The 18100-nt window shown below is 46.4% G+C and overlaps 1 protein-coding gene across 2 annotated transcripts in view; it reads left to right on the top strand.

The window, feature by feature from the left end:
• Positions 1–7790, top strand: part of PASK (PAS domain containing serine/threonine kinase) — an 86084-nt gene extending 78294 nt beyond the window's left edge. Inside the window, exon 18 of one of the 2 annotated variants that reach the window (XM_065557063.1) lies at positions 7313–7790. The gene's annotated coding sequence lies outside the window, so the exon portion shown is untranslated. The remainder of the gene's footprint in view (positions 1–7312) is intronic. The other variant, XM_065557064.1, reaches the window with a different exon arrangement.
• The last annotated feature ends 10310 nt before the right edge of the window (positions 7791–18100 follow it).

Below are 18100 nucleotides of genomic sequence, written 5' to 3' on the forward strand. Positions count from 1 at the left end.
TTCCATGAGTTGCATGCTGCCTGTTCCCACTTAGCACAGGGTATTTATTCCTCAGGTGCTCAGTGGAATTACAATGATAGCACTGTGATGGGTTGGGTCACAGAAACCCCCTTGGGAACTGCCACCTGATGTGCTGGGACTACCTCTGAGTCAGTTTTCCCTGCCAGCTTGGGACTTCGTACCTTGCTTTGTTTGAGCCAGACACACTTGCCTGCTGCAAACACAGATCCAAGTCTGAACCACGTCCCCCAGAAGCTGCAGGCTTAACTGAAAACAGCTTAAAAAGTGCTCCTGTTTCCAACACTCAGATACCCAGCTCCCAATGGAGTCCAAAACCCCAAATAAATGCGTTTTACCCTGTATAAAGCTTATACAGGGTAAACTCATAAACTGTTCGCCCTCTATAACACTGATAGTGAGATATGCACAGCTGTTTGCCCCCCAGGCATTAATACATACTCTGGGTTAATTAATAAGTAAAAGGTGATTTTATTAAATACAGAAATGTAACCCTTCTGCCCATCTAAGTTGGCAGCAACAAGGGCCGGGTTCTGTATCTAGGGGTTCCGTTTCAATAACACGATGCAAAACCGGCTCGAGCCCCCACCCAGTGACCTGGGACAATTACATACCACCCCCTGGGCACCTCTAAGAGGCAATACTTCCCCTCTCGCAAGCACGGAGTCTGAGTGTAACAGAAAATATTTAATAACATGAGGTAAACAACATCAGCATTAAATTGGAAAAACACCACAACTAGAGTTCTTAGACCAAACCATGAGCAAAGACCCACCCCAGCAAATTGGGCCGTGTCCTCTCCCGTTGGTTCTTGAAACCAGCGACCCAAGAATCACCAAAGTCCCAAAAGTCCACCAATCCCAAAGTCTCTTGGGTCCAGCAACCCAAGAATCACCAAAGTCCCAAAAGTCTGACAACCCCCCAAAGTCTCTGTCCATGATCAGTGCAGCCCCAGAGTTCAAAGGGGGGGGTGAGCAGGGTGTTAAGGGGCACCTTACGTGATCCGAGGCCAACCGGCTGCTTCTCTGTGGGGTTCCACCGCAGCCTTCACCACGAACTGCTCCACTCCACCCGCAGTCCCACTCCTGCCGTCCCACGAACTGCTCTGGCAGCTGCTCCGCTCCGCTCCGCTCACCGACCTGTGAGCCGCTCCGCTCACCGACCTGTGAGCCGCGCCGCTCCGCTCACCGACCTGTGAGCCACTCCGCTCCGCTCCAGCCGTCCCTTGGGCCGCTCCCACAAGGCTCTGCTCTGCTAGCTGCTCCTCCAGCCGCTCCGCTCCGCTCACCCCCGCTAAGCTAAGTTAGCTTAGCAATATAGCTTCAGGCTCCCCCACTAGTTAACACAGCCTCAGTGATCTCAGCTCTCAAATAGCTTTAGCTCTTTTGTGATTTCAGCTCTTAGTGATTTCAGCTCTTTGTGATTTCAGCTAGTAGTAGGCTAGCCCCAGTGCTGGTGCACTATTGGCCCAAAGTGAACTCAGCTCAGCAGTCTGTAACTAGACTCCTAAGGGAATCAAAGTTAGCTCTGACATTCAACAGTGGAGAGAGGAGGTAGTGCAATTGGTGTTTCAACCCCCTCAGGGAGGGGGCCATACCATCAGGTACAAATACCTGTCCCCATCCTCTCTCAATTCACTGGGTTTTGTAACCCATGCCCCTTGACAAGCAAATGCTACTTAGGTAATGGTGAATGACTCACTCAGTCCTTCTGTCATACAACAGTTCCACTGGCCTTGATTCACAGAATCAGGGTAACAAAACTTTATTCTTCCTGCCCCAATAACAGAGAAACTGGGGATCCCACACCAGCCAAAGTAACCACTTTGAGTTGCTGTGGTTTCATGCCAGGCGAGTGGGTGTGCCTATGCAAACAAGATCAGCCCCTGGAGTTCTTTTCCACACTCGCCATAATTCACCACCAGATGTCAGGGTAGAACTCATCCTGACTCTGCTTACAGAAAGTAGGATTTAAGTGATTCCAAGTAATAACAGACAGAACAAAGTAAATTACCAAACAAAATAAAATAAAACATGCAAATCTAAGCCTAATACAGTAAAAACTAAATGCAGGTAAATCTCACCCTCAGAGATGTTCCAAAAAGCCTCTTTTACAGACTAGACTTCCTCCTAGTCTGGGTCCAGCAATCATTCACACCCCTGTAATTATTGTCCTTTGTTCCAGTTTCCTTCAGGCATCCTTTGGGGTGGAGAGGCCCTCTTGAGCCAGCTGAAGACAAAATGGAGGGGCATCCCTAGGGGCTTATATAATCTCTCTCTTGTGGGTGGAAACCCCTTCCCCTCTCCTATGCAGAATCCAACTACAAGATGGAGTTTGAATCACATGGGCAAATCACATGTCCATGCATGACTCAGTTCCTTACAGGCTGACGCCACATTCCCAGGAAAGCTCAGATATGGATTAGTGTCTCTCAAAGTTCATTGTTAGCTTAAGTGTTTCTTGATTGGTCACTTACTGAAAACAGTCTTTTCTCAAGAAGCTGACCAACTGCTTCACTGAGGCTACTTAAAATCAAACAAGTACATAGCCAATATTCATAACTTTGAATACAAAAATGATACATGCATGCAAATAGGATGAATATATCCAGTAGATCATAACCTTTGCAGATATGTTACATGGTATATCTAGCATAAAACATATTCCAGTTATGTCATATTTACACTCATAAGCATATTTCTGTAAAGCATTATGGGGTGCAACATCACAAGCACCTTCTGGGCTCTTTTGTTTTCACAGGAGATTTGGGATGAGGACTGGAGGAGTGAACTTGGGGGATGGGGGTGAGTGTCCAGCCTCCCATCCACCCTCGTCCTCCTTTCCAGGGGTAAAATGAGGACCTTACTTCCCACCAAACTTTAACCCCTCTCCCTGTGGTTTATTCCTACTAGGTGCTTGGGATTGCTCAATTTTATCTGCAAAAACTGCACGTTCATCAACCGTTTCCACCTTTATATCCCATAAACACTGTTTTACATCATCACTAGACATATTCAGGAACTGTTCCTGTGCAATCAAATCACACATTCCTTCAAAGCTTGTAATTTCTTCTCCCCTCACCCACTTATCCAGTAGATTTCTCATTTGGCTCACATAAGCCACATTACTTAATCCAGCCCCTCTCTTAAAGCTTCTAAATTTTACTCTATAAATTTCAGGTGTAATCTGAAACTTTCAAAACCAAATCCTTAAATTTAACATAATTGGATGCATCACCCGTTGGCATCTTATTGAATATGTCCAGAGCTTTCCCAGTCAATTTTGTGACCATCTTTTGATCGTCAGGAATTGCATGGAGCATATACAGTCTCTCAAAGATGATGAACTATTCAGCAATGTCCCCAGATTTGCTATATGGTGGACACAGCTGCTCCCACTTGTGGATTTTTGGAGAGGTGGAATCCCTTGGTGGGGGGTTCTGTCTCCTCCACTACATTACAGCCAGTTCTTGCTTCATTTCTTTATGTCTCAGTTCCATGGCTTGCTTCTGGACCTCAATTTCTTTGTCTTTCAACTCCAGTGCTTACTTCTGGCTCTCTTGTGGTCAGCTTTCTGTCTGGCTTTTTCTGCTTCTGGCTAGGCATTTTCTGCTTCCACGGCTCTCTGATGTGCAGCCTTTTGCTCATTAATTTCCATATGTTTTAATTCTATCTGTTTCTGGTGTATTTTTTCATTTTCCTCTACCTGCAACCTGTAGAGCTCCAACTTCTTGGTAGCTTCACTTTCACTCATTTCCCTACTTTTCTGTCCCGAAATAAGCAAACAGAAAATAACAAGCCAGTAACCACTTTGTCTGTTTTCTAGTTACCACACTTAAAACTCACTTAAAATCATCACCAGTTGTTTTACGCACTGCTGGAAGGTGCTCAGATACCATGGTGAAGAGCATGGTATAAGAACCTACATAGACTAAAATAGGGAATGGATCAGGGCAGCATTAATTGTATAATAGGTTTGAAGGATGCAGTGGGTTTGGATTGTGTATGCTTTTTTTTTTTTTAAGTGTAGTCATGTCGTGTGTTGAAAGGTATGAGTCTTGTCCAGGATTTGTTCCTAGAGCTGGTTTAGGCAGTGGACTGTAGCCAAGAGCTGCGAAGAAATGTGTTTGAGCCGTTGTTGTTGCAGTTGTGGGAAGTACGTAAAGAATGGGGGGGAGGGTGCATGGGTAAGGAGAACAAGTAAGATTTTTGTGTGTGTGTTGCAGTGTGTCCTGCAGTGGGCGCTGTGTGAGTGGCAGAGGAGAGGCTAAAATCAGTTTAAAAAGGGGCAAAGTTTAAAGCTGAGGCTGTCTATGGCCAGGTGCATGCACCCAATCTTGTCTGCTCTCTAAAACCAAGCAGCGTCAGACCTGGTTAGTTCTTGGATAGGAGACTGACTGGGAATACCGGGTGCTGTAGGCTTTTGCCTACGCTTCTAAAACCCACCTGTGCAGTCACCTCTCAAACCCAGTTTTCTACCTCACAAATTCTCTTGCTTCCCCCTTACCACTACCACCCCCCACAATTTCCAGTCAAAAGCAGCTGGTATGCTGCATGCAAATCTGGAAATATCACCTGCTTGCAGAGGAAAGCTCTGGTCGAGGAGAACATAACCACTGCCTCCCTTTAGATTTCCCTCTTTCTTCTCCATCTCCCTCCACCGGAGGTCCTGCCGCTCCCTTGCTCTCTCCTCTGGGGCAGGGATAAGTGGGTGTAGAGGAGGAGGAGGTTTGCAAAGTGTGTGAGGATGCATCAATTGTGGAACAGCAGGAATGCAGTATATGAGAGTTGGGGGTGGAACGACGACAGTGTGTGTAGGATGTATTAATTGTGTGCAGAGTGGTGTGTGTATGTGGTGCAGAGTATGTGAGCGATGCCTTAATTATGGATAAGGCTGCGAGTCTGTCACGGAGGTCGTGGAATTCATGGGTTCCGTGACTTCCACAGCTGCAGCGGCCAGTGCGGCTGGTCCTGGAGCCAGCCAAGCAGCAGTCCCAGGGATGGCCCAGGGACCTCCGGAGCACCAGTGGTCCCGGGGGCAGCCTGAGCCATGACCAGTGGGCAGTCCTGAGGGTGGCCAGAGCAGCGGCCCCTGGATCAAACAACATTTATTGTGCATGGGTGTTTTTGTGGGGGTGGGGTGCAGCATTGTGTGTGCGTGAAGGGACTGCAATATGTGTGGATCTGTGTGCGCATGAGGGGTGGAAGCAGTATGTGTGTAAGTGTGTTAATTCTGGAGGGCATGGAGCAAGCACTATGAAAAGTGTGTACGGTGGGTGAAATGTATGGGAGGGTACAGAGCAAGCCACATTAATCATGTGTATGTCTTGAATTAGGTTTGGGGGGGGGTTGAGGAGGGGGAGGGAATGTTTTGAAGTACGACGCTGCAAAGTATTGAAGGGCCTTGCCTGGTGTTGGGTCATGGAGTTGGTTTAGGAGTAGGGTTGCCAACCCTCCAGGATTGTCCTAGAGTCTGCAGGAATTAAAGATTAATCTTTAATTAGATTGTCATGTGATGAAACCTCCAGGAATATGTCCAACCAAAACAGACAGCCCTAATTAGGAGGTGAATTATAGCCAAGAGCTGCAAATTGTCATTGTGAAGCATGTTGTGCGTGGTGATTAGGGAATGTGGAGAGCGGGTGGGCAAAGGCAGCATGTGTGAGTTGTGCTGTGTATGTGTAGTGACATGCTCTGCAGGATGTGCAGTGAGTAGTAGGGAAGGCAGGGATGAGACTGAGGGCTTGGCTACACTGGCAAGTTTTTTCACCAAAAACTGGCTTTTGGCGACAAAACAGCGATAGCGTACACACTGCAATGTGACTTTTTTCGGGAAAAAAAATCCCCGCCTAGTTTTGGCAACAAAAAACTTCCACCCTTGTGAGAGACTTTTGTCTTTTCCCTTCCCTTTATTGTCGACAAACATGCAGTGTAGACACAACGCCCTCCCTCCCACCCCCGATTTTATTGACCTCCAGAAAGTGTTCCACAATTCCCATGCTGCCGCTCTGGTCAGCGGTTTGAACTCCACTGCCCTGCAGCCAAGCCACCCCTCCCCCTTGCAAGCCCTAGGAATTTTAAATCTCATTTCCTGTTTGCTGGCTTCCCAGAGGAGCTTCCTAGGTGAGCATGGCTGGCTATCGCACCAAAAGCGCTCCCACTTGGACCACTGCTGAGTTGTTGGATCTGATCAGTATATGGGGAGAAGAGTCTGTTCAGTCGCAGCTGCGAGTGACCCGTAGGAATCGGGACACATATGGGCAAATTTCTCGAGGCTTGTGCAAAAAGGGCTATGATCAGGACATGCAGCAGTGCAGAGCAAAGATAAAGGAGCTGAGGCAGGTGTACCATAAGTTGTGGGGGGAGGCGAACCATCGCTCTGCTGGTGCACCTAAGACCTGCCGCTTCTATAAGGAGCTGAATGCTATCCTCAGTGGTCACCCCAACTCCATCTCCGATAGCCCCGTGATACTTCACAGGCAGCAGAAAAAGGGGGTAACCTGCAGGCTGAAATTCTGGAGCTAGAAGAAGTGGAGCTCCCATCGGGGTCGCGCGGTGGGGCAGGCAGCCAGGAACTTTTCTCCACTCCAGAAGTGCTCAACGGGGAGCAGGAAGCAGATGAGACGCCGGGTAAGTTGTTGTGGCTTGGGTAGGGAATCGAAAAGTGGCAGACAGGTAGTGTTTTCTGTGAGCTGAGACGCCGGGTAAGTTGCTGTGGCTTGGGTAGGGAATCGAAAAGTGGCAGGCAGGTAATGTTTTCTGTGTAGCTAATCTGCATGGCCAAGCAGGGTGTCGATGCACATCGAGACCTGTAGGGAATCCTCCAGAAAGAGACTCTGGAAGGCTTCCAGGAGGTACTTGTTAATCTTCTGCCACAGATTCCAAGGGATTGCAGCCTTGTTAGTTCTCCCATTGTAGGAAACTGTACCATGCCATTTAGCAATCACTGGAGCAGGGACCAAAGTGGCACATAGCTGAGCTGCATATAGACCGGGGTGAAAACTGCAAGCATTCAGCAGCAGTCAGATGTCAGTCAGCAGATTGCCCGCCTGTGAAAAAGTGTGGGATAATTTTAAAATGAGTTCCCTGCAAAGCTGCCCTGCAAGCCGTGACCTTTTTGTCCATACACACAACCGTCTTCCCCCCACTCCCGACACTTACCATGATTGGGGTGATCGCGGAGCTGTGTGCCTGCTTAGAGTCTCAGAGAGAAAGTGATTTCTACTAGCAAAATGCCCTTTTTACTACAATGTTTCAATCATTTGCTGGAATGTAACAATCTCTCTTCTGTTCAGCACAGACCTTGAAGGACACATCACCCCCCCTCCCCGCAGACCGGCTTCGGCAGATAAGAAAAAACCCTAGGCGCAGCAAAGAAGATATGTTCCAGGAGGTGCTGCAGTGCGATGAGAGTCAGACCAGGGAACAGAAAGAGTGCTGGGAAGCTGAAAGGCAGGACAGAAAAGAGAATGCTGCTTTTGCTGGGCAAGTGACAGAGCGGATGATAAAAGTTATGGAGGATCAGACAGAGATGCTCAAGTCTTTGATACAGCTGCAGACTGAGCAGATCCAGGCTCGACTGCCACTGCAGCACATGCCCAATTCTTTGCCAACCCCACCCCCCTTTATGCCCACACATTCCTTTTCACTTCACAGCACTCCTGAGTTTCGCCATCACTCCACCCCCTCACAGGTTGCACAATGATAGCTGGAGCTATACACAGTTGTGAGGTTTTACCCTTTTTAACAATAAATAAAGGCTAAGGTATTTAATGGTACAGCGTTTTTATTCTATGTTCTACAAAAATGTATAGCAATCAATTGACTCTTGGGAACAGGCTTCTAAAGCATTGTGTTGCTTGGATCTTAGGCCCCAAAATTGTACATGGATGCACCAGGGAAGCAATTCCAAAGCAGACGTGTTACTGCCCCTTATTGTCAAAGTGGTTCCTCAAAGCCTCTCTGATGTTAATAGCAGCCCTCTGGGCTCTTCTGACAGCCCTAGCATCTGGCTGTTCAAACTATGCAGCCAAGCGCTCTGCCTCAGTGCTCCACACCTGAGCAAACATTTCACCCTTAGATTCACACAGATTATGCAAAGTGCAGCACGTGGCTATGACCACAGGAATATTATCCTCGGTAAGGTCTAGCCTGCCATTGAGACACCTCCAGTAAGCTTTCAAATGGCCAAAGGCAGATTCAACTACCATGCAGCACCTGCTCAGTCTGTTGTTAAAACGCTCCTTGCTGCTGTCCAGGTGCCCTGTGTAAGGTTTCACGAGCCAGGGCTGTAAGAGGTATGCTGGGTCTCCCAGGATTACTATGGGCATTTCTACATCCCCCACTGTGAACTTGTGGTCTGGAAAGAAAGTCCCTGCCTGCAGCTTTCTGTACTGGCCACTGTTCCTGAAGATGCGTGTGTCATGCATCTTTCCAGACCAGCCTGCATTGATGTTCATGAAATGCCCCTGGTGATCCACAAGCACCTGCAAAACCATGGAGAAGTATCCCTTCCTATTGATGTATTCAAAGGCAAGGTGATCTGGTGCTAAAATTGGAATGTGTGTGCCATCAATCGCCCTGCCACAATTAGGGAAACATCTCTGCAGAGCCATCCACTGTTTCATGCACATTTCCCAGAGTCACGGTCCTATACAGCAGGATGCAATTTATTGTCTGCACCCTTGGAGTAATACAGCCCCAACAGTGGACTTTCCTACTCCAAATTGATTTGCAACTGACCGGTAGCAGTCTGGATTCACCAGCTTTCACACACAGATTGCAACACAGTTCTCTACCGAAAGGGCAGCTGTCAATCTGGTGTCCTTGCGCCTTAGGTCGGGGGACAGCTCAGCACATAGCTCCATGAAGGTTGCTTTACACATCCTAAAGTTCTGTACCCACTGGTCTTCATCCCACACCTGCATGACAATGCGATCCCACCAATCAGTGTTTGTTTTCCTAGCCCAAAAGCGATGGTCTACCGTATGTAGCTGCTCTGTGAATGCACAAAACACTGATAAGTTGCTACCATCCATATCACACTCAGGTGCCTGCGATTCATCCTCTTCTAACTTTGCAAGTAACTCTGCTGCCATGCGCGATATCCTCACAACAGATGCTGGTGCACACTACAAAGGAATGACAGTTGGAAAAATGGCACAAAGGAAGCCAGAAAACTTTGGAGGGGTGGGACACAAAGCAGTGCATGATGGAACATTTTGCATATCCTAGGATGTGCCACACTCCGTTTCCACATTCCCAGCAACAGATGGTGTTGGCACCTTTTTTTTTTTAAATTAATGGAGATATCCCATCTCCTAGAACTGGAAGGGACCTTGAAAGGTCATCAAGTCCAGCCCCCTGCCTTCACTAGCAGGACCAAGTACTGATTTTGCCCCAGATCCCTAAGTGGCCCCCTCAAGGATTGAACTCACAACCCTGGGTTTAGCAGGCTAATGCTCAAACCACTGAGCTATCCCTCCCCAGGTACATACCCCATAGTCCATTGTTCTCGCTGTCAACAAAGGTGTCCCAAATGTGAACACGCTCTGTCAACAGAGGGAGCAAACGAAGACATGCTTTGGCGACTTTGCTTTTGTTGATTTTTTCCTTGGCGACACTAGTTTCATTGAAAAAACTTGCCAGTGTAGACAAGCCCTGAAAAAGAGCACAGTTAGAGTAAAGGCTGTCTATGGCCATACCACCTTGAATACACCTGAGTTTGGAAGCTATAGAGTTGGGCCTGGTTAGTACCTTGATGGAAGACTGCCTGGGAACACCACATGTTGTAGGTTTTTGCTTTCCCTTGCACAACAAACCATACAGCCTCTCCAACCTCTTTTCCTAATTTATTATTATTTATTTATTGTATTGCTGTAGCACCTAGGAACCCTATTCATAGACCACCTTTATTTCCCCTCTTGTCCTGCTTCAGTGACAGGGCAATAGGCCTGCAACAATGGCACATACAGCTGGAGATCACACCTGCTTGCAGTATGCACCAGCCACAAATCTTGCTGATTGAAGGAGGGTCTCTCTGCTCAGGTTCTCCTCCCTGTTGACTGTAGAGCTAAGTGACCCAGGGATGCCTTTCACATTGAGCCTCTTGGGGGGGCAAGGATAGTTTGGGGGAATGTGGTGGGTTCATATGGTTTGTGTTTTGGGGGGTTTCTGCCTCTGACCCTGCCAAGATCTAAATTTGCTGACCCATCTCTGATAGGGTGGGGTGAAAGGGGTTTCCTTTCATGTCTCCAAATTGAAGCCACCTGCTGGTGTGAGGCACTGAGGGCCGTGGCTAGCACCAGTGTGTGTAAGGGGGGTCGGCTCCAGCAGGCAGCACAGCTGTAGGGAGGGCCCTGCCAGCATTAATTGCGTGAATGTCTGGAGATGGTGCGTAACTCTCAGGAGCGTTATCATATGACTGACTTGTGCAGTTTTCAATGGCAATGTCTTGTGGGTGCAATAAAGATTGCACAGTCTGGAAGAGCAACTTGCCTGTGTGCCTGGCAGTTGGTACAAACTCTACTCTCTGATTTCCCATCAAAAGCACCTGCAATGCTCCTCGCAGCACTGGAAATCACACCTGCTTTCACATGGCGCTGCTAGATGAAAGTCCTAGTGGAGGAGGATATGACCATTCCCTCCCTTCTGATTCTGCCCTAGAGCAGGGCAGCCCAGAAAAACATTTCACACTGAATCTTTCTGCTCTGTCTCCCTCCTGCCAATACCCTACGCTCACTTGCTCTCACACCTGGGATAGTGTGATAAATAAAGTGTGTAGGGGGGTAGCTCCCTTTTATGAACAGCCAGCCAGCTAGCTATGGTGGCTGTTCTCTGCTTGCTTTACCTGTAAAGGGTTAACAACGTAAAGGAAAAGGAGTAGGCACCTGACCAAAAGAGCCAATAGGAAGGCTAGAACTTTTTAAAATGTGGGGGGAAACTTCCTTTTGTCTGTGTATCTTGTTCTCCAGAGAAGGATGATGGAGCAGCAATGCTGTGTAAGACTTGAACCAGGTATAAACATTCATCTTCCATATGTAGAAGAAATTATTGAACAGGGCATGGTTCAATAGATGGGATTAGATTTATTTTGGCTTGTGGGTCTCCTCTAACCCCAGATGCTTTTGTTAGCTTGTAACCTTTAAGCTGAACCTCCATGAAAGCTGTTTTAGGTGCTTAGTTTTTGTAATTGTTTCTTGTAAGATCTAGTAAAAAGCCTAAGTTTCAGATGTAATTTTTTCCTTTTTGTTTTTAATAAAACTTACCTTTGTTAAGATTAGTTGTTTGATTAGCTGGTAGCTAATTTTCTTTGTTTTCTTTCTCAGCTCTTCCCCAGAGTGGGGGTGAAAGGGTTTGAGGGTACCCTACAGGGAGGAATTCCCAAGTGGTCCTTCCTGGGCTCAAAGTGGCTTTTTTGCATTTGGGTGGTGGCAGCGTTTACCAAGCCAAGGTCAGAGAAAAGCTGTAAGGAGTATAATACAAGCCTGGAGTGGTCAGTATTAATTTTTAGAATCCTTGCGAGCCCCCACCTTCTGCACTCGGAGTGACAGAGTGGTGCTTCAGCCTTAACAGATGGTGATTAGCATGTATGAGGATTTTTTAAAGTGTAACCATGTAACTTGTCAAAGGTTTAGGTCTTGCCCTGTATCTGTTCCTTTAATTCATTTAGGTAGTGAAATGTAGCCAAGAGCTATAACGAATGTGTTGAGCCATTGCTGCAGTTGTGAAGAGTATTGTATGTGGCAAACGTGTGAGTAAAAAGAACAAGTGAGTTTGTCAAGGCTGGTTCTGCACTCTGGCACTCTAAGTGTAGAAGGTGGGGGTCCGTAAGGAAATTAATACTTGCCACTTCACGCTTGTATTAAACCCCAAAGGTTACAGCTTTTCTCTGATCTTGGCTTCGTGGCTGCCACCACCCAAGTGAAAAACTGCCTCTTGCAAATCCTGGAAAAACTCACTTGGGAAGTTTTTCCTGAGGTCCCTCAGCTTTTCCACCCCTCCCTCAGGAAAGCTGAGAAGAAAACAAACAAAAGGGAAACCCAGCTGTTGCTACCAGCTAATTGAAAAACATACGCACAGACCTTTTAGACACAAAAACCAATCAGGTTCTTAAAGGTAAATTTTATTAAAAATAAAAAAAGAAAATACATCTGGAACATAGGCTTTTGCTAGATTTTTAAAGAGCAATTCCAAAAATTAAGCACCCAAAATAGCTTTCTTGGGGGTTCAGCTTAAAGGTTACAAGCAAACAAAAGCATCTGGGGTTAACACAGGAGTCCACAAGCCTTACAGAAAATAAAAGACGCGATTAGGTTTATTTCTATCTAAACATTCCCTGTTCCAATGAATCCTTTTAGGTATGGATGATGAATTTTCATACCTGATCCAAACTTTACACGGCATTTCAGCTGCCCCCGTCTCTTCAGCCCAAAGAGAACAGAGTGACAAAGGGAAAGCTTTTTTTTCCCATTTTTAAAAAGTTCTAGCCTTCCCATTGGCTTTTTTGGTCAGGATGCCCACTCCCATTTCTTTACCTGGGGAACTTTTTAACCCTTTACAGGTAAAGCAAGTAGCCACCAAGTGGGACTTTGTAGCTAACTGACTGGCTGGGTGTCCATAAAAGGGAGCTACCTCTCCTCCCCCTTTCATTTATCACAGAGTTGTTTTTTGGGTTTGGAGCTTGTAGCTGTGTGCAGGCTGTGTGAGTGGCAGGGGAGAGGTGTGATCAGGTGGAACAGGGCAAATGTTAAAGCAGAGGGTGTCTCTAGCCCTAGCAGGCCAAATGCACTTGAGAAGCAGGGCTGGGCCTGGTTAGCACTTGAATAGGAGACTTCCCAGCAATACCGGGAGCTGTAGGCTTTTGCTTTCAACAGCTGCCAAGGTGGTTCACTGTCAGCCACCTTTCTAGCTCAAGTATCAAGTCTTGCATCTGAAGAAGTGAGGCTCTTACCCACGAAAGCTTATGCTCCCAATACTTCTGTTAGTCTTAAAGGTGCCACAGGACCCTCTGTTGCTTTCTAGCTCACACATTCTTTGTGTGCCCTCCCCCCCCGTGATGTATGATGGGACAGAGCACCTGCTGTGCTGCATAGGAAATTGCACCAGCCCCAGGACAGCCAGCAGATTTTGCTGAATGAAGGGGGTCATTAGGGAGGATCTCTCCCCTCTGGTTCTTGGTGGATGGGGAGGGGCATAGGAGTTTAGAGGCTGGCTGGGCAGGAGTAGATGAAGGTAATAAACATTTACCCTTCAGTGATGATGACCATTTATGCCAAACTTTCCTATAATCCTCCAGGGGAAAGTGTTGCTGGGTTCAAAACCTCCTCCCCAGTTCATCCTGCTGCCTGTATCTCTAGCTGCACAACATGAAAGGTGTTCTCCATCAGATAAGGGGTGGGAATTATCCCAGCTCTACTGTCTTGGTAAATGCCTTCACCTATGTGCTCCAGGTTTCTCCTTTGATTTAATGGTTATAATTTCCTCCCTCCCAGGGCTATTGTGGAGCATTCTTAGTTAGGGGCTTTGGTTTGATCATGTAGAGCCCTATATAGGAATTATTTAAGAATCTGGTTCTATTATGTACAGTAGTTACTGGAGTTCATGTTATTTACCTGTCAAAGCTGTAATTTTTTTAGAGTTTATACAGCTTTGGGAAAACCAAGATCTGTGGCTAATTCTGGGTGTTATCTGTGTGTACGCTGAGCTCTGCACCCATGGGCCAACTTCAAACATGGGGGAGCCAAGCTCCAGCTGCCAGCTGATTTTTTTCCCAGGGGGGGAAGCCCAGGCATTAGCAGAGCTGGGGAAGTAGATAAGCCTCTAATAATCAATCAGATAATAATTCCATGCTCTAATAATAAGAATATAGCAGTAGCAATATATTACTGACCAGGTTGGTGATAGTGACTGTGAAAAGCTCAGGAAGATTAGAGAGGCTATAAAAATAAAAAATTCAACAATGGGGGATTTCAACTATCCCCATATTGACTGGGTACATGTCACCTCAGAATGGGATGCAGAGATCAAGTTTCTTGACACCTTAAATCAGGGATGGGGGAACCTTTTTTCTATAAGGGGCCCACTGACCCACAGGAAAAATTAGTCATGGGCCACACACAGCCCCACCGGCAGTGCAAGGGCAGAGGCTTGGAGCTTCCCCTAGGCTCTGGGGTGGGCCCAGAAATGAGGGTTTCAGGGTGCAGGAGCAGGCTATGGGCTGGGGCAGGGGGTTGGAGTGTGGGAGGGGGTGCAGGCTCTGGCTGGGGATGAGGAGCTTGGGGTGCAGGAGGGGACTCTGGGTTGGGGCAAAGGGGTTTGGACTGCAGGAGGGGCTGAGGCAGGGGGTTGGGGTGTGGGTGGGAGTGCAGGGTCTGGGAGGGAGTTGGGGTGCAGGAGGGGAGGCTCTGACCTGGGACAGAGGGTTGGGGTGCAGTCTCTGGGAGGGAGTTTGGGGAGGGGGTTTGGGGTGTGGACTCTGGCCGGGTGGTGCTTACCTGAGGCGGCTCCCGGTTGGCAGTGCAGCGGGGCTAAGGGAGCTGTGGAGCCAGCACTGGGGGTGGGGGCAGCACATGGAGCTTTGCTGATTGCCCCTCTGCCCAGGATCTGTGGGTTTGGGGGCGGGGGGAAGGGTGCTGTAGCTCAGGGCTTCTGGCCCGCTACGCAGAGACTTGCCTTAAATGACTGCTTCTTGGAGCAGCTAGTCCTGGAGCCCACAAGAGGAGAAGCAATTCTTGATTTAGTCTTAAGTGGAGCACAGGATCAGCTCCAAGAGGTGAATATAGCTGGACTGCTTGGTAATAGTGACTATAATATAATTAAATGTAACATCCCTGTGGTTTATTACCACAGCGGCCCAACGCTGTAGCATTTAATTTCAGAAAGGGGAACTACACAAAAATGAGGAAGTTAGTTAAATAGTAATTAAAAGGTACAGCGGAAAAAGTGAAATCCCTGCAAGCTGCATGGAAACTTCTAAAAGACACTGTAATAGAGGCTTAACTTAAATATATACCCCTGTGACGGGTTGGATCACAGAAACCCCCTTGGGAGCTGCCACCCAATGTGCAAAGACTACCCCTGCTCCTGTTTTCCCTGCCAGCTCAGGACTCCAGCACCCTGTCTTGCTGAGCCAGACTCTCCCGTCTGCTCCAACACGGACCCAGGGTCTGAATCACTTGCCCCAAAGCTGCAAGTTTACCTGAAAACAGCTCCCAGAAGTGTGCTTGTCTTTAGCACTCAGATGCCCAACTCCCAATGGGGTCTAAACCCAAATAAATCCGTTTTACCCTGCATAAAGCTTATGCAGAGTAAACTCATAAATTGTTCGCCCTCTATAACACTGATAGAGAGAGATGCACAGTTGTTTGCTGCCCCAAGTATTAATACATACTCTGAGTAAATTACTAAATAAAAAGTGATTTTATTAAATACAGACAGTAGGATTTAAGTGGTTCCAAGTAGTAACAGACAGAACAAAGTAAGTCATAAAATAAAATAAAATGCGCAAATCTATGTCTAATCAAACTGAATACAGATAATCTCACCCTCAGAGATGCTTCAGTAAGTTTTTTCTCAGACTGGACACCTTCCAGGCCTGGGTACAATTCTTTCCCCTGGTACAGCTCTTGTTGCAGGTCAGGTGATAGCTAGGGGATTCTTCATGATGGCTCCTCTCTCTCTCTGTTCTCTTCCCCCCTTTATATATCTTTTGCATAAGGCGGGAACTCTTTGTCTCTCTGGGTTTCCACCCCCCCTCACTGGAAAAGCACCAGGTTAAAGATGGATTCCAGTTCAGGTGACATGATCACATGTCATTGCAAGACTTCATTACTCCCTTGCCAGCACACACATATACAGGAAGACTCACAGGTAAATACAGCCATCTGCAGACAATGGGAGTCATCAAGATTCCAAACCATCATTAATGGTCCACACTTTACACAATTACAATAGGCCCTCAGAGTTACATTTTATATTTCTAATTTTAGATACAAGAGTGGTACATTTATACAAATCAGATGATCACACTCAGTAGATTATAAGCTTTGTAATGATACCTTACAAGAGACCTTTTGCATGAAGCATATCCCAGTTACGTTACATTCACTTATTACCGTATTTTCTCTAAAACTATCTGTTACATTATATTGACTTATTATCAAGTTTTTATAAAACCATATAGACTGCACAACGTCACAACCCCAAATTAAAAAAACAAACAAACAAAAAAACCATAGTAAGAGAACCAAAAAAGGGCCTCCATGGCTAAATAACAAAGTGAAAGAAGCAGTGAGAGGCAAAAAGGCATCCTTTAAAAAGTGGAAGTTAAATCCTAGTGAGGAAAATAGAAAGAAGCATAAACTCTGGCAAATGAAGTGTCAAAATAATAATTAGGAAGGCCAAAAAAGAATTTGAAGAACAGCTAGCCAAAGACTCAAAACGTAATAGCAAATTTTAAGTACATCAGAAGCAGGAACCCTGCTAAACAACCAGTGGGGCCACTGGATGATTGAGATGCTAAAGAAACATTCAAAGATGATAAGGGCCATTGTGGAGAAACTGGATGAATTCTTTGCATCGGTCTTTATGGCTGAGGATGTGAGGGAGATTCCCAAACCTGAGCCATTCTTTTTAGGTGACAAATCTGAGGAATTGTCCCAGATTGAGATGTCATTAGAGGAGGTTTTGGAACAAATTGATAAAATTACAAAAATTAAGCACCCAAAATAGCTTTCTTGGAGGTTCAGCAATAAGTCACCAGGACCAGATGGTATTCACCCAAGAGTTCTGAAGGAACTCAAATGTCAAATTGCAGAACTACTAACTGTAGTCTGTAACCCATCATTTAAATCAGCTTCTGTACCAAATGACTGGAGGATAGCTAATGCGATGCCAATTTTTAAAAAGGGCTCCAGAGTTGATCCCGGCAATTACAGGCCGGTAAGCCTGACTTCAGTACCGGCCAAATTGGTTGAAACTATAGTAAAGAACAAAATTGCCAAACACATAGATGAACATAATTTGTTGGGGAAGAGTCAACATGGTTTTTGTAAAGGGAAAGCATAGCTCACCAATCTACTAGAATTCTTTGAGGGGGTCAACAAGCATGTGGACAAGAGGATGCAGTGGATATACTGTACTTAGATTTTCAGAAAGCCCTCACCAAAGGCTCTTAAGCAAAGTAAGCTGTCATGGGATAAGAGGGAAGGTCCTCTCATGGATTGGTAACTGATTAAAAGATAGGAAACAAAGGGTAGGAATAAAAGGTCAATTTTCAGAATGGAGAGAGGTATATAGTGGTATCCCCCAGGGGTTTGTACTGGGACCAGTACTATTCAGCATATTCATAAATGATCTGGAAAAAGGGGTAAACAGTGAGATGGCAAAATTTGCAGATGATACAAAACTACTCAAGATAGTTAAGTCCCAGGCAGATTGTGAAGAGCTACAAAAGTATCTCTCAAAACTAGGTGACTGGGCAACAAAATGGCAGATTAAATTCAATGTTGATAAATGCAAAATAATGCACATTAGAAAACATAATCCCAACTATACCTATGCAACCCTTCTGCCAGGTGGAGCCAGCAGCAACCAGGGCCGAGTTCAATATCTAGGTGTTCCTTTCTATTGATACAACACAGAGCCGGCTCGAGCCCCCACCCAGTAACCTGGAAAAATTACACACCACCCCTGGGTGCCTTGGAGAGGCAATACTTCCCCACTCACAAGCACAGAGTCTGAGTGTAGAAAAGAAACTTTTAATAAAAGGAGGGAAGTAATTCTGAGTTAATTTGGGAATACACCACAACCAGGGTTCATAAACATAAACCCTGAGCAAAAGACCCACCCCCAAGTAAGCTGGGCAGTTCCCTTTTCCCCTCAGGTTCTTAAGTCCAGCAACCCAAAAGTCCCTTTCACATGTGTCAATGCTGTATCCCCACTTTGAATTTTAGGGTACAAATGTAGGGGCCTGCATGAAAACTTCTAAGCTTAACTACCAGCTTAGCTCTGGTTCGCTGCCACCATCCCAAGGCTAGTTTCCTTCCCTGGGAAGCCTTGAGAAACCTTTCACCAATTCCCTG

This window comes from Chrysemys picta, chromosome 9 (assembly GCF_011386835.1).
Source record: "Chrysemys picta bellii isolate R12L10 chromosome 9, ASM1138683v2, whole genome shotgun sequence".
Lineage (NCBI taxonomy): Eukaryota > Metazoa > Chordata > Testudines > Emydidae > Chrysemys > Chrysemys picta.